We start from the raw sequence: 5828 nt of genomic DNA on the forward strand, positions 1-5828 counted from the left end.
AGCATGAAACTAAAGTATACAACTGGGCAGCTAGGCAAAGTTTAGAGATTTGAGTGGAAATGTGAGATTGCTTGTCCTGATTTAGAGCATCTGAAAAGGGTAAAAAGGGGGACTAATGCCTATGTAAGAATGTATGCAACAGGCAGAAGGAAGCATCTCCGACTCATGTATACATATTCTTTAAGGGGAAGACAAGCTGATCTCAGATCCTATATCAGCATGATAAGTACAAATTTAAGTACAGCTTACAATTCCTTTGACGGAATGCGAATGCAAATCCTTGGCGAATACTTTTTGTCGCTTTCTTCACCTCTTGTACACCTTTGACTATTACACCCAAATTAAAAGAAATTCCATTAGTTTTAGTTGCAGGATATCTCCTAGTCAGGCACGCCCAGACCCTCCGTATTTGTATATGCATTGATTTTATGGCTTAAAGGCGCTCAGTTTCGAAGCGCTGCCTATTTGTAATTCATCGACCACTAAATATTCATAAATATTTAAGCACACATATTCATTCAAAGCTCGAGGATATGCAGTTAGGAACTTGCCAAATGTTCAACCTCTCACATCGGCCATAAGCGTTACAAGACGCTACAGGCTTTTACATTAAACCAGTTTGTATGTCCGCCCTCCAGTCGATTCCGAGTCCCGTTCTAACAACATATTCACATACGACTGCAACAAGCGGGGGTTGGCTGTTGGCATTTTATTGGACATCTTTTGGCAATTCCATTGCTCAGACATTGTTCATAATCAGCGAGGATGGTCCAGGATGCTGCTGTCTTCGTTTCTTTTTCGTTTCGTTTTTTTGGCTGCCCCTGTCAGACATGATTTACATTTTTCAGCCATATAAAATTCTATTTTATGTGAACTTTGTTTAACAGCAGTCGCCGGCAAGAGCCATAAAAAATAAAGTAAAGGCAAAAGGCGACTGCGATGTACGTTGCACGGGGCGTATGTGTGATTTGGCTGTGATGACTGTCGCCTCAGTCTCCGGTCTCCGGTCTCTCGCCTCTGGTCGCTGGCTCAGCTACTCTTTGGCGTTGGCGGCTAGCTGTTAGCTACAAGCTACATGCGGATCATGTCCTTGTAAACACGCCATAAAAGCTGTCAGAACATGTATTCCGACATGTCGATAAGTCGACAGCGGGTTCAAGAGTCAAGAGTCGAGCGCCGACGACAACCAATGCCGCGTTGCCCATGTACTGCCCTGGCGAGTGTCAAACTGGTAAAGCCTCGAATGGGAGCAAATGGCAAACGTTTGGCGACAGCTATCCAGTGCCAGTGCGTTCGCGTCCGCATCCGCATCCGCGTCCGCGTCCTCCAGTCTCCAGCTGCTCAGACTTTGGCTTTGATTTTGGGCCAGGCCAGCATTGAGGAAGTAAAAGTCAAAATGCTTTGGGCGCGGCCGCCTTTCTCGTCTGCTGTCGTCGTCGTTGTCAGAGGCCAGACAGCAAACCAATTGCCAGTTTATTACTTACAATTTATTGGGAAAACAGTAAATGGCGCTGGGGCATGCGGCAGCGGGTGGCTGCCAGCCAGTTACTGTTGCTCTTGTTGTTGTTGCTCGTGGTGATAGCAACTCCCACCAGCCGGCAGCCGTAAAAATTCAGCTAGCAAATATAAATAAATACAAATAAAACCAAATAGATTGCGAAAAATATTCATGCGGCGAATTCGCAGCGTCTCCTGGAGTCTGTTGAGGCACAAAACAAAAAAAAAAAAAAAATGAACCAAACAAAAACAAATGTTGCAGCTGAGAAGTGGGTGGCTGGGGGTTGCGAGTAGAAGTGCTATGGTAATGGGCCTGATGCTGGCCAAACAAATGGGTTAAACAAATGAAGTACACCAAAAGAAATGGTAGCTGGCTGCTGAAAGGATGCGATTCTGCATATGTGTGGGGCCAACTTAGAAAGCAGCAGCAAAAGAGACAAATGTAATTTATTTAAAAAATTTTAAAAATATTTGCAGAATATTTCAAAGAGTAGAACGAAGAAGATCTTGATATAAAATTGTAAAAGTTTTCTTTCTATTTCTTCTGTATAACATTAATAATAAGAAGGTTAGAATATTTGTGACCGTCAGCAAGGAGTTAAGGCAAATGTGTCTGCTAAATTTCGCTCAGTGTACGCACATGTACATATATTAAAATTCGCTCAGTTGACCAAAGTAGTACACATGTCCTTCGGCAAGGGCCAACTCTGCTGTTTCGCCTTGGCAAATGCCAATAAATCTGCTGATGCTCAGTTTTATTTCTTTTGTAAATCATATTAAATGAATTGCGATGAATTATGGATACAAATGCATATGAGCGCGTATGCGTGCGCGTGTGTGTGTGTGTGTGAGTGTGTGTAATTTCGCGGCTTACAATGCAGAATGGCCAGCGGCAGCCATTGTCGGCGCCCAGCTGGTGTGGATATATATATATATATATATATACATATACATATATTTGTATATATATGGTCTGATCCGGGGTGTTGATAGCACTGCAGTGATATTTTTATTTATTTATTTTATAATATTTATGCCATTTTAATATTTTAAATGATGCTATTTTTCACATTTTATTACCAATTTATTTCTGCGACCATGCTGCGAACGTCGCGACTGCCACGCCTTCCAATTGTTCACTGCCAAAAAAAATAACAAAAAAAAAGGCCAACAGAAAAAAAAAAGAAAAGTAAAATGCGTTCGTTGTCTGTGCAAAAATTTGCTTGGGAATGCCATTGCATTTATTATAATAATGATATATAATAATAATATGTTTGTAATTTGTTTTAATGGTCATTTAAGTTAATGCGAGTCCAGAGAGCGAGCGAGCGAAGGAAATCATGTGTGAGAGAGAGAGAGAGAGAGAGAGAGAGACAGAGAAAGAAAACAGAGAACACTGAAAAAAGTGGCACAACTTTTATGATACCTGTACCAGGAGGGGTGTATTAGGCTTGTAAGAAGTATCTAACAGCTAGGAGAAATATATTAATGCATTAATAACGATTAATTATGCTAAGATTAGATTACCTTAATTATGATTTAAACGATATCGATATCATACTTCTTGCAGCTTTGCAATTTAAGAGAAAGTAAGGGCTAGAGATTTCCAGTTTTAAATAAAGTTTCGAATAAAATGTACTCAGCTGTAGTCTGTTTTCTATATTATCGATAGCTCAGACTATTTGCATGAAATCGATAAAAATCGATTGTCATATAAGACCAGATATCGGAGCTTAGAAGAGTTAGAAACACCAGAGGAAGCACAGTCTGCATGGGTGTGTATGTGTGTGCTTGCGTGTCGTACAGGGTATTTAGGGTATTTTCTAGTCTAGTCTAGCTGCCGTTTGGCATTCGTATTGTTGTTGTACATATTATGAATTTAGCCTCACGCGGCTCTTTTGCTGCTCTGCCGTGGCTGACATTTAATTACTTTTCTCGACTTTGGCACTTTTTGCATTCGCTAAATGCACTTTAAGCTGCGACGGCTGGCGTTAGGGCGTGGTCGGGTCAATGGAGGCATAATTACCTGACGGGCAGCGTCGTCGTCGCCGGCGTCGTTGTCGTCACATTCATTGGTGGTAATATTTTGCTGACTTGGGGCATGTCCATTAACATTTTAATACGATTTAATAAACATGAGAGCCGCACACATAAATTACGCTGCATGGCCAGGCGTACAACGGTTCGTATGAGCGATGTCGCTAAGCGAATTTCATCAGTCATTGAAATCAGAAAGGGGGAAAGGGGCGGCCATAACACCATTTGAATGGGTTTGACTAAAGAACATGATGAGTGTGGGGCGTGGCGGTGGGGGCTGTGCCAAAACGCTGGCCATATGTTAGCATACAGATTATATTTATTATATATATTTATTATGTTTTGTGTGTGGAGTTTCTTGGGCATTAAAACATATCGACTTTACGAGTAGCTCTAGCTTGGGTTCACAACGAATTGGAACTCGAAAATATGCAAATATAATAAGCTGCAATTGATTTATAAATGCGTGTGCGGCTGAAACTATGTTTATATTATTGATATAGCTTATCATTGCCGACATTGATACCGAGAATTTCAGTCAGCTGGAGGGCTATGTAAACAAATCGATACTAGGAACGGCCAACATAACCGCATTGTAATCGCAAACTGATCCGATAATATGTCGCATAGTTCAGCCAGTTGTACATTTTTTATGTATTTCGTTTTGTTTTTTTGTATACATATGATAGCTAACCCGCAATCGCATAGATGTCAGTTCCGAGAATATCCATAGCCCAACCGCAGGCAAGTGGAGACATCCGCTCCAACTTGGGATTTGTACAATGTTTTGTATATATTGCTGATAAAAATAGAGTGTTCGTGTGGAAAGTGCCCGACTAGGGAATATTCCGAGTACAATGCCAACTATACATATGTGCATCTAATCTGTTCTCTATATCGTCGGTGCTTATGGTCCGATTTATTAGTATGTTTATAGCAAAGCGCAAGGCTTTTATATTGTCGAAAACGTGTTTTTCAAAAAGTTTTGTCTAAAAAACACGTCTCAAAATCGATTTATATCGATATTCTGAATATAAGAGAATTTATCGAAAAACTGCTAGCTCGTTCTTCGTATAGGACCATACATATATTTTATGAGCTTCGTGTCCCTACTTTTTCTAGTTTCCGAGATCAATACAGACACACTTCGAGACAGTCGGACTTGGCTAAATTGACTTAGCTGGTCGGCATAATCAAGATTGTTAATACTTTTCGGGACGCTTCCTACTGCCTGTGACATAGACTTGTACGAAAACAATATACCCCTTCCTAACCCTTCACAATCATGTCAAGTAATATACCCGGAACCTTACATAATGCCCATGCAACGCCCCTATAAACTAGTATAACAACTCCTAGTGTGCACAGTCAATGCTTTTGTATTAATCATGCTCCGTACGCAGAAACCATATTTAGCGAACTTCAGTGTATTTGCTATTGCCCTATCATAAAATACACCTTGCAACCATAAACTAGGGGACCCTATACCTCTGTATCAACACACACACACAGGCACACAAATGGTGCGAGAATCGAACGCCTCATGGCTGACGTCACAACTGGATTCGAGGGCTGCTTCGAGGGGGGATTTTAACGCTTTTATTTGCATTTGTGTAAAATTTGTTTGACGTTTTTAGTTTTCTATTTATTTATTTATTTTTGTATAGTGTTTTGTTATTGTTGTTGTTGTTATTGCAATTTGATTATTATCTCTATCTATTGACGTCAATTTGTTTTTGTTCTGTTCACGCTGACGTTGCGGGGGAGAAGGTCGAGCGTTGATCTGTCTCTCTCTTTCTTCCTCTCTCTCTCTCTCTCTCTCTCTCTCCGTGCTCAGTCGCTACATAATTATATTTTTATATGCAGTACTTAGTCGTAAATTGTTTATTTTTCTTAAAATCAACTTAAACTCTTGTGCGCGAAACAAAGAAACAACAACACCAGCAAAAATAACAGAAAACAAAAAAAAAAAAAATTCGCACATTGCGTCCTCGACAGATTCGCAGAATTTATTTATCAGAGCTGCCCGAACATTTGTTAATGCTGTTCAATTGTTTCTATTTATCTGTCAAAAGACGAGCGTCAATATACTCTGCCTTATGGCAAGCAAAGCTTTGTCAAACTGTTTGCAACGTTTGAGAGAAGTTATATTTGAAAGAGCTTGTCTTGACTTGTTCAAATATTTTCTAAGGGCTACTGAAAACGATTCCTTGTATTTGTTTAAAGTTTTTGAAAGAGTATAAATATATGTATATATGCATATATAAATATAAGTATTTATGCACTTAATAAAC

This window comes from Drosophila virilis, chromosome 3, assembly GCF_030788295.1.
Source record: "Drosophila virilis strain 15010-1051.87 chromosome 3, Dvir_AGI_RSII-ME, whole genome shotgun sequence".
In the NCBI taxonomy this organism is placed as follows: Eukaryota; Metazoa; Arthropoda; class Insecta; order Diptera; family Drosophilidae; genus Drosophila; species Drosophila virilis.